Source organism: Coptis chinensis, chromosome 6 (assembly GCF_015680905.1).
Source record: "Coptis chinensis isolate HL-2020 chromosome 6, ASM1568090v1, whole genome shotgun sequence".
Classification (NCBI taxonomy): Eukaryota; Viridiplantae; Streptophyta; class Magnoliopsida; order Ranunculales; family Ranunculaceae; genus Coptis; species Coptis chinensis.
The window spans coordinates 70,426,685-70,437,235 of NC_141461.1; positions in this window are offsets into that span (position 1 = coordinate 70,426,685).

Genomic DNA, 10,551 nt, shown 5'->3' on the forward strand with positions numbered 1-10,551 from the left:
TAGTTTTGAAGTTGGCTTGATATCCATATTCAACTACAGTGAATGTCTTTCTGAAACAGGCATCTGACACAGCTCGCAAAGAAAGGCGGTAACCCCTTGAATCTCAAGTTTGTGGAACACCATAAGTACGTTTTAACAACTTTGTGTTCTTGTTTCTTTTACTTTCTATTTGGTATTAAATAACTTCTTCCATTCTTCTTTTGGTCTCCAGACACCGACTTTTTCTTTTACCTCTTCTGGTGATGAGGGTGTCCAGAACTTGGATGGAGGGATTTTTCAAGCGTACCAACTCTAAGCGCAAGTTTGTCAAGGCCTTATTTGTTTATTTGCATCTGGACCGGAAGTTTAAAGGATAAACACAGACTTTTTCTGTAAGACTCACACCAAAGTTATTTATTGCATCACATTATGGATATATTTTTCTCATATAGCAAAAAAGGAAAATATGTTGTAAACTTGTAATATGTTGTAAGATCTTCCTGATAGAAATCTTATGCATAAACTAGCCAAAACAAAAAAGGATCTGACCATGTGTAATAAACATGTTTTTGGGAACATTTGTACCAATATCAAAACTATACAAGATAAGCTAGACTCAGTTTTGTCTAAACCTTTTGGCATTGTAAATTATAATAAGGCTAAGGCTTTGAAAGTAGAGTTGCTGGATTGGTATACTAAATATGATAATTTTTGGAAACAAAAATCCTCAAATTCTTGGCCGAAGGATGGTGACAGAAATACTAAGTTTCTTCATCTTTCTACCATTTCTAGAATAAGGAAGAATACCATTGACAAAATAAAGAATAATGAAGGTGATTGGCAAGAGGGTAGGTGATAAGCACCCAAAAGTGTAGTTTAAACCCCTTAATAGTATTATATTTAGGTCAATTATATTTATAATAAATAAAAGTTAGTATTTTTTACGTGTTTTTTGTGTATTTCAAGTCTTGAAGCTATTTATGTGCTAAAATATGTCATTTTGCATGGAAAACCAGTCAAGATGATTGCTAGAAGAGTTCTATGTTTAAAGCCCAAAAATCAAGAAGAAAAAGCGTTTTCAAGCCTGAAGCTTTAGCTAGTGGTGTGTATACTTCAAAAAGTTTGTTTAAGAGTGAGGTTCATCCTAAATTGTTTAGAGTTTGAGTGAGGGAGATATGAAGAAGAAATGTAGACTCTTGTATGGATTAGAATGGTTCTAAGCTAATGAAAACATTGAAAGCATTGGTTATTGTATTGAAATGACTTGAAAACATGGAAGTAAAGATTAATTAAAACTTGAAACAAGAACAAGTAAACAAGATTGAAGATTGAAGATTGAAAACAAGAACAAGTAAATAACAAGTTTGATTGAAATAAGAACAAGTAAATAACAAGTGATAGAAAGGAAATAAAACAACAAGAAATTAAAAACATGAATTGAAAAACTAGAGAGAAAATTAAATAAACCAAATGGTTTGGATCTTAATACAATGGATGGTTTCTCTCTCTCCCTTGCTTTTAGCTTATATACTCCTACTTTTGCATTTTACAGATTTGCCCTTCTCCATTACAAACTAGACACCTCACACTTCACTTTTCTTTTTGTTTTTGCTTTTGCTTTTGCTTTTTGGTTTCTTCTTGACCAAGGTAGGTGATAACTAAGATTTAATAGTGTAAAAACAGGTGTTTAAAACAGTACTAAATCATGCATATAAATATATAATAATACTATCAAATATCATGTGATAGAGAGGAGTAATCGTGTTCTCCACTCTAGTTCAACTCTTTCAGTTTTTATCCCTAAACAACCATGAGAATCAAACTTGAAACTCTTTTGCAAAACAATGACAAAACTAATTACCAATCATCCTCACATGGCTTCATAAACCTCCTCTAGTGGAGGTTTAGCCTTGTATCATAGGAATCGTATTAACTAAAGATTGAATAGAAGACATAATTTAAAGAACAATAATTGAAAGTAAATTAAAGCTTTTATTGCTGGGGAATAATGGAGGCTACAATTAAAATAAATTATTCTAACCCTAAAACTAAACTAAACTACTCTACACTAAAGAAAGGGTGCTGGAAGAGGAGTATTAAGTTTAGTTTTAACCCTCTTTATATAGGAGAGGGTTAGGGTTACATTTTCGTACATGGGCCAAAAAGGAGGAATTTGGGCCTCTAATGTGAGCCCAAAGTCCATTAGGTTAAGTCTAAAGAGACTACAACTGCTGGAAATTACTTTAGTACCTTTTTAATCTACTTTTTCAACTATGATTGGGGCAAGGCCAAGTCCATTGGAAAGCTTATTCCGAGCCGGTCGTTTTGACATAAAGTATTCCCAATTCCGAGACCTGAGTCCAAAGATACGTCCATTTGAAGTTATGTTGACTTTTATGTCCTTTTTCTACCCGAATTGACTTTGGCTTCCCAACTTTGACTGGGCTTGAAAAAGGCTTTTCTTCATGATTCTTAGGCTTTAAACGTATAACTTCCTCAGCAATCATCTTGACTCGTTTTCCATGCAAAATGACATCTTTAAGCAGATAAAAAGCTTCAAGACCTGAAATACACAAAAACACGTAAACAATACTAATTTTTATTTATTATAAACATAATTGGCCTAAATATAATACTATTAAGGGGTTTAAACTACACTTTTGGGTGCTTATCAGTAGGTTTAGGGAGAAATTCATCATATTTTGAGATAAGGGCATCCATCTCTGATATTCTGATTTGGGGGCTTTGACTTTTGACTTTGACCGGTTGACTTTGACTTTTTCAGCACTTTTCCATAGCAGCTACTGGTCTTCATAATAAGCGTAATTAATATTCCTTTTGGTGCTAAGTCGCAGCTTTTATGATAAGTGGTCTGAAATACTCCTTAACCTGAAAAATACAAAATAAAAGCTATGAGTTGTATTTTCATTAAGCGTAAAAGGGACTGTAATGCAGCAATATATGGGTAATAAAACGCACATTTGGGAGCTAGTCACCACCCCCAAATAGCATCTTGCTTGTCTTCAAGCAAGGATGAGAAAAAAAACTAAGATTACAAATAAGTGATTTATTATAAGTTATACTAATCTCGTCCCACAGAGTACGATTGCATTGACCATATACAACAAGGCCTTAAACCACTAGGAATTCCCTAGTGGATGAGCTTTAAGTCTTGTGAGAGTTTTCCAGTGAAAGTACTCCCAAACTTCTTCCATTTAGTACAAAGGGTCTTGTTTCCTTATTTATTCTCAGAAGTTCATACATCTCATTAGCGGTGAATAAGGACAAGCTCCTTTGAACTTAGAATAACATATATATAATAATTTAATCATCTAAAGATAAATGCGCAAAACATGAGCAATGAAATGCAAAAGCAGAGTTGTTTCCAAGGCTTTTGGAGAGCTTCCTTAAGGTGGGATCTCACAGGGTTGTGTTGCAATCACAACTCTCTGATAGATTCACTCAAGCTTTGTTCGTTTAAGTGCAGCGGGCATTTATATTCCTCACATACTCAAATGACGTCCAAAGAAACCGGGGTCGATTGATCACGCTTGCCATTTACTATCACATCATCATATTCTTAACCTAGCTAGAAGTCTTTTATTAGGAGTTACGGGGCTAGGGTGATGGTTTAGAAAGAAAAAAGAAGGGAAAAACAAAATCTGACAAGTCGATAAACTGAGTCTTCAAGATACTTGTAACTAGAGAATAACCTCGTTTTGTTATTTTGCTTTCGAATTGTGTACATTCTTTTAGCCCTTTGGCCTTGTGACTCCGTATGATTTTGAATTTTGGGAGTTCTAACTTTTCTTTTGTTTCTTTTTGTTTATGATATTGTCTCCTTTTGATTTTGAACTTTTAGGAGATTTGATTTTTTGACTCCTTTGATTTTTTGGAGTTTTGGTTTTTGATGGGTCTTTCTTTTCTTTTCTTTTTTAAGCAAATAACTGTTATGTTTTTGTACAAGGTCTTCTCTTCTTTTTTTTTTATATCGATCTAGTTCTCAACTCATCAGCTGGGTAAGCTTTTTATTGTGTGGTTGTAACAGGTTAGGAATTTTTGGTAAAGAATAAAAAGGTTTTTAGAAAGGGTGAAAGCTCAAGAAGGGTAACTAGAGAAAAACTATCTTTTTGGGTTTTTAATGTTTATTTGGATATATCAATCCAAAAAGGGCCTAAATTCTCTCTTAGGATATCGCGTGGTGATCAAGCAAGTGGACGTGTGGTCTTTCTATCCGAACATCCTTTTTGTCATCACTCAATAATCATTCAGATGAGGCTTTTGGCTAGATTCTCCCAGGATATGGAACTTAATTGTTCAAAATCGGAAACTCACTGTTATATACAAACAAATGTTGTTGCATGCCATTTATGAAAAGATGCAAAAACTATTGTAATGCGATATTTAGTCTAAGTATCTGAAGAACAAGTCCTTATCAGTATTGCTATAATGAGACTTCTAAAAAATTTATTCATCATAGAAAAAAGGAAACAATATTTTTTAATACTAAACGGAAAAATATTTTTGGTCATTTTTCAATTTTTTTTTTTTAGAAATGAAGAAATATACTATTATATCTACTACATAGAAAATGCCTAGTTTTTGCAAAATGTTACTATACCACCCCAAATAGAACTATGTTTTGTCCTCAAAGTATGAAGAGATAAGAAAAGAGATTACCATAGATACATGAGCAAAAACGACGATACACCTGTATTTTGTTCTTCATGATGAAAATACGCCACCCCCAAATAAGTTTGGAGCGTGGGTTGTTTGATATAGAATGAGAAATACATAGTTTATTATACTAGAGATATTTATACTACTATGAAATTTTTGGGTTTTTGTATTTTTGAAAACATATATGAAAGAAAAATAAAAAAAAAAAAAAAATTGGCATGATGTATATGTTTTACCTTCTACTCATAAACCAAATTCCACAAGAAAAACAAAACAAAATCAAACAAGCAGATCCGTGTGTGACCTGGCATGTCTATCACTACGTCATACACGTGAAAAAGAAATAGAAAAAGAAATAATCAAACTATACGGACATTAGGAATCCTAGTCAGAATCTGTGCATGACTTGTCTCGACATCTAGAAGATCATTCTCCCAGCCTGCTGACATCGGGACCTGGCATGTCTATCACTACGCGGGAGCGCGTCTCTGATGCTATGTAGTGTTCTAGTGACACTGTGCACACTTTGCTGAAAACATCGTTGCTCCTGTTAGAAAGACCGTTGCTCCTCTCTGAGGGTATGTTGTTCCGCTCTGATAGTCTGCTATTCCTCTATGATGTTACCCTGAGTTTCTCTGAGCTGGTGGAGGTACGAATGCAGAATCCTCTGACCTCCATGGAGGAAGTGAATTCCGTCCATAGGCTGAGTGAACTATCGAGTGACATCTTCAACGAAGTAATCCACTTTCTTGGTTGGGCGTGCTTGCTCAGCAGCTCTGGCGGCAGGTTGAAGCCATAACTTCTGGACGCAGTGGGCATAGATAGGACCTGTGGTAGCGTCCTTGACCTCCACTAGGGCGTCTGTGGCTTGGAACCCCCAGTGCTGCATGATCTTGGTGACCAACACTAGCAGAGGGGTGGTTGAGTTCTTCAGTTTACAGAGTTGCTCAAAGATGAAGGAGACGATGCAAAAGCTATTCTTCTGCTCTTGAAGAACTCATAAAAGATGAAGCATCGCCTTACCTATATCCGAAGGCTTGGCCGAGTCTAGCAGGTTGTAGGTTGTCCACTGAGATACTGTTAGCTGGTTCCTTCGTAGCAAACTCTGAAAAGTGCAGTGAGACTTGGGATTTTTAACCCCCTCGAGAAGTGTCTCTACCATCATCACGTCAATGATCTTTTCGTCTGGTCATTGTAGGGAAATATGTACAGATAACTGATAATATAAAAATAACAGCTTTTTATCCTAACGAATAGTGATTTTGCTAGGAATAAGAAAACTAATTATTCTACGTTTAGATCAAAGTTCTACTCTCGATTATCATACAATAACTTGAGTAAAGATTCGTTCCACTCCTAGTTGCTTAGAACGTAACAATTTCACTAATTTAACAATTAACCAATATGATGAGAGTAATTATTGTGACTATAACTATAATTTGAGATATTCTAATTTAAATATGGCAATTAAATAATAAGATTGAATATGAGAAAGAATTAGGGAGATTTTATATCACATGCTAGTATAGATTTGTTGCAACCCTAATCTTTATGTTTTCACACAAGGTTCAACATAAAGGTTAGGTATTTTGATCCCTAATTATCCATGGCATCTCTAACCAACTAATAATTAGTATGAGAGGAAGTTGAAATCCATTCTCATGGTGAATGAACTACCCTTTAGAATTGAAACTCTTTAATACAATTATTCTATACTAACACATCAAGTTTTCATCAAAGCTTCAATCAAACCCCTCTAATGGAGGTTTAGCTATAGTTCATTAGACTATCATGGAATACATAAGAAGAAGAAGAAGACATAATTAAAAGAATACTTGTATTGAAAATTGACTTGTATTGTATTAATGGTGGCTAGACTAATAAAACATAAAACTAGGTTTAGACTAAATTAAATAACTAATGAGAGAGAGAGATAAATTAATTAACTAAGGTTTGAGTTATGAGAGGAGAGAGTTAGAGTTTTACCTTAGTCCACTTTATATAGGAGAGGGCTAGGTTTACAATTTCATGCATAGGCTTTGGAGCCACTACTAAAAGAAAGGTTTTTTGTGTCACTTTTTTTTTAGGCCTCGTGTCACTTTCTACAAAAAAGTGACACACAGAAATTTGATGTGTCACTTTTTTATAGAATAAGGGTTGATGTGTTGCTTTTAGGAAAAGTGACACAACTAACTTAATTTTTCATATCACAATATTTGAAAGTGACACTAGTGATTTGGGTTGTTATGTCACTTTTTACCCACACAAAACAAAAACAAAAGAAAACTACGACCAAATTTTAAAAAATGACACAAGACCTACAAAACACAAAACTGCTTCGAATGTCTAGCCCACGTTCTCTCTCCCACACTCGCAAAAACAGTTATATTGCCCTTATTACAAACGCCCAAAAAAAAAAGAAAAAAAAAATGCTCGATCTCTCACTTCGCCACGAAGTTAGTAATCAGTTTTAGAAATATTTCACAAACTCTTCTCTGATTTCTCATGCTCAACTCTCCCAAATGTCTCAAACACAAAATCTGCGGTGTTCTTCTTAACTCTGATTTAAGTCGCGTCTCACCCCAGTGCCCATCTTCAATATTTTGTTTTGTAGGGTGTTTGTAATTGCAATATATTTGTTTTTGCGAGTGAGGGAGAGAGAACGTGGGTTTTGAATTGAAGAACAGTTAGGGAGAATTTTTGCGAAGTGAGGGAGAGAGAACAGGCGAATTTCGATCAATTTTTATTAGGATTTTTATTCGTTCACACCTACTCTACCTCTCTCAGATGACAATTTCCTCTTAAATCGAGCAAGGTATTTATTTTCATCTGATTTTCTTAGGAATTACACAATTAAATAGTGGGTGCTTTCAGATTAACTTTAGGCATGGGCGTTGATAATTTCTTCTTAAATGATCAAGCAACATTGATTATTTATGTGCCCATTTTCTTGTATTGTACATGCAGTCAGTTCTCATTGTTCTCAGTTCCCGCTTTCAAAAATGGATGTTTGATTATTAATTAATCATGTAAGAATTTCTCGTTTTAGTTTGAAATTTATGATGTGTTTCCATTTTTTATTGCGATTTCAAAATTTATCAATTTAGTTTCCCATTTTTACTTCAAAACTCATGGTTCATAATCGTCACATTGTTGTTCCCTTGAGAGGGCATTGAAGTGGATCATATTCATAAGTATCTAAGGTATCTGGTGCTTTAAGTAATATTGTTTTGGATTTTTGTTTGTTTACAATTATTGTTGTGCGAAGATGGTGATAGAAGCATGTAAATGCTTTATGTAACTACATAAGCAAATTTGGGTCAGTGGACTACTTAACACAAAGATTTGAAAAATATTAATATAAAAGAAGTATGTGTCGTGCTGATTGTTTCTGCAAAGAATGTTGTGTTTTGCGCTAATTCGAGGGTGTTCAAAAACAGGATGTTCTGGAATTTATATGTTTTGTCCTCATCTGATTTAGTTGTTACACCTTTTATGTTATTTGACAAAGTTCATGTTGACTTATTATCAGACTTATCCATGAATGGCAAGCGTACATATCTCAAACTCATAGCCTTCGGAAAACTTACAAAGGTGTGGAAGGCATTTATTACCAGGTAATGAAGTGCTTATGTCTGTAGTTTCATTGTAACATACAGATGTGTTGAGGTTTGTAACATGGCCATGAACTTTCTTGTGTGAACAGGTTGATGTTCAAGGGCAAAAGATCACATGGCTAACACCCCATGCTCTGCATCAAGTCTTGTCTGATGAAGTAGACTTGAAGGTCATGTTAACATATTTGGAATTCTATGAGGTAACATCTCTATGGTCTTTGGCTCATGTTTTTTATTTGTCTTATAAAGAGCAAATTTCATAATCGTCCCAGGTTACGTAATTAGGTGTTCTTTAATTTGTCAAATTAAAATATGTTCATTGAGGCTAGGTTTACTGAAAGATCAGTTTGAGTAGAAATTGAGGGAAGTATTACACGAATTGTAATGGGGGTACTTGTCACAGTGAGGTTCTTGAATCGGGTTCACCCTTATCGGGGAATCTATTAAGTTAGAAGTATTGTCATTACTCTTCTAATGTAGGAATATTTAGTAAGAAGGAATCCTTACTACCAGTCACCAATGTGTTAAAAACCGCACCAGAGCCTTGAGGCTCACTGCTCTGTGAGGCTTTGAGGCTTTGAGCCTCAATCAAAAATGAGAAAAAAAAAAAGAGATTGGAAAAATCAAGAAAAAAATCTGTAAATTAAGTAAAAAGAGAAAACTATGCCATATTCATGAAATTACTATAGCACAATGTTTTCCCTTGTTGTAGACGGTTGCGCTCTATGTATGAAAACCTAAAAATATGTCTGCATACATATCCAAATAGATAGGCAGTTAGCAATATGCCATATCAATATAGAATAATACTAAAGCACAAATGCGTAAGTACTTAAGTAGTCAAATAAGTCTCAAACATAGACATAGTCACAAGTCACTAGACAGAAGACACTCACTGACTCACACATAGGCATAAATACTCACAGTTAGGCTGATCCTACTTAGCTTGATTGCTTAGTTTCATTTTTCTTATTTAGCTTGTTTTGTATTGAGACATAAAGTTTCTGTTAGTATTGGGAGTCTCATTATGGCTTCTGGTTTCTTCTTTCTTCTTTCATGTACAGTTGTCAATATGGTTTTATTTATACTTTATATCTCTATTGGTCATTGTGTGGCAAATGTATTCCTCTGTTAGTGAGTTCTGTTTGTGAAAATGGTTAGGTAGTAGAAATTCTGGACGAGCAGAGTTTGGAAGAACCCATGTGGTCAAGCCCAAAGGGAAGCATCAGGCTACTATAGTTTGGCTGCACGGGCTCGGTGATAACAGCTCAAGGTATTCTTACCGTTCCTTTGGCCTCAAATCCTTTCTTTCTTATAATCATTATGTTATTTATTATTTCTTCGTAAAGAGTTCAGTCATAAAAGTCAAAGTTCATGATTATATTTTAGTTTCTTCCAAATTGAGCACACCTATTTTATTAAGCTTGCTCAAGTGGTCGGTGTAGTAAGTGAAACTAGGTCTTGCATATTACTACATACTACTGTTGCTCCAAATGTGCATTTATCATCAGCATTGTGTTTATACGAGGGATTGGAGAATGCTAACGTTGGTGGTTTTGTGTGAGTCTTGTTATAATGGCAGCGATTGGTGCGATTGTGGTATTTTCTCTTTGTCCTGAGTGTATAAACCATGTAAGGACTGTTGGTTTCGAGAAACAAAAAAAAAAGGATCGATAGGTACTGTCAATGTCCTGTCATGTTCTGTTGGGCCTGTCCTTGGGTGCAAAGTTTTAATATATCTTTTTGTCAATAAAATTCTCTTACGGATTGATTTGATGAGAGAGCGAAGCTGTGCTGTGATATATATGAGTTTGATCTATTATCTCTTTCTTTCTATCTCCCTTTCGATACAAGCTACTCTGGTCAGTCATGTTTAAACTAATGACTTAGTGCAAAATAGGGGATCACTAGTTCACTATCTAAATTATTGGAAGGTTTTGGCTTTTCCCAAGAGTTTTTCCGCCAAGGATGTATCTACATAATTAATATATCCCTGACATAGCTACTTACATCCCCCAAAAGTATGACACTGTATAGGTCAGTATTTTATTCAAGTTGAGGTGTGATATGTTTTAATAATATGCTTATGCTCTATTACGTAAGTGGGCTTCCATATTTTCCCTTTCTTTATGTATATTTACTTTTCTTATCGATTTTTTTTTTCTTACTTGTGCAATATACCCTTCTTGATTCACTTTCTTTTTAATTTTATATACTAGTCATAGTGGAATGACGACTTCATGATATGATGCAGGTGCATGGATTAATTAACAGA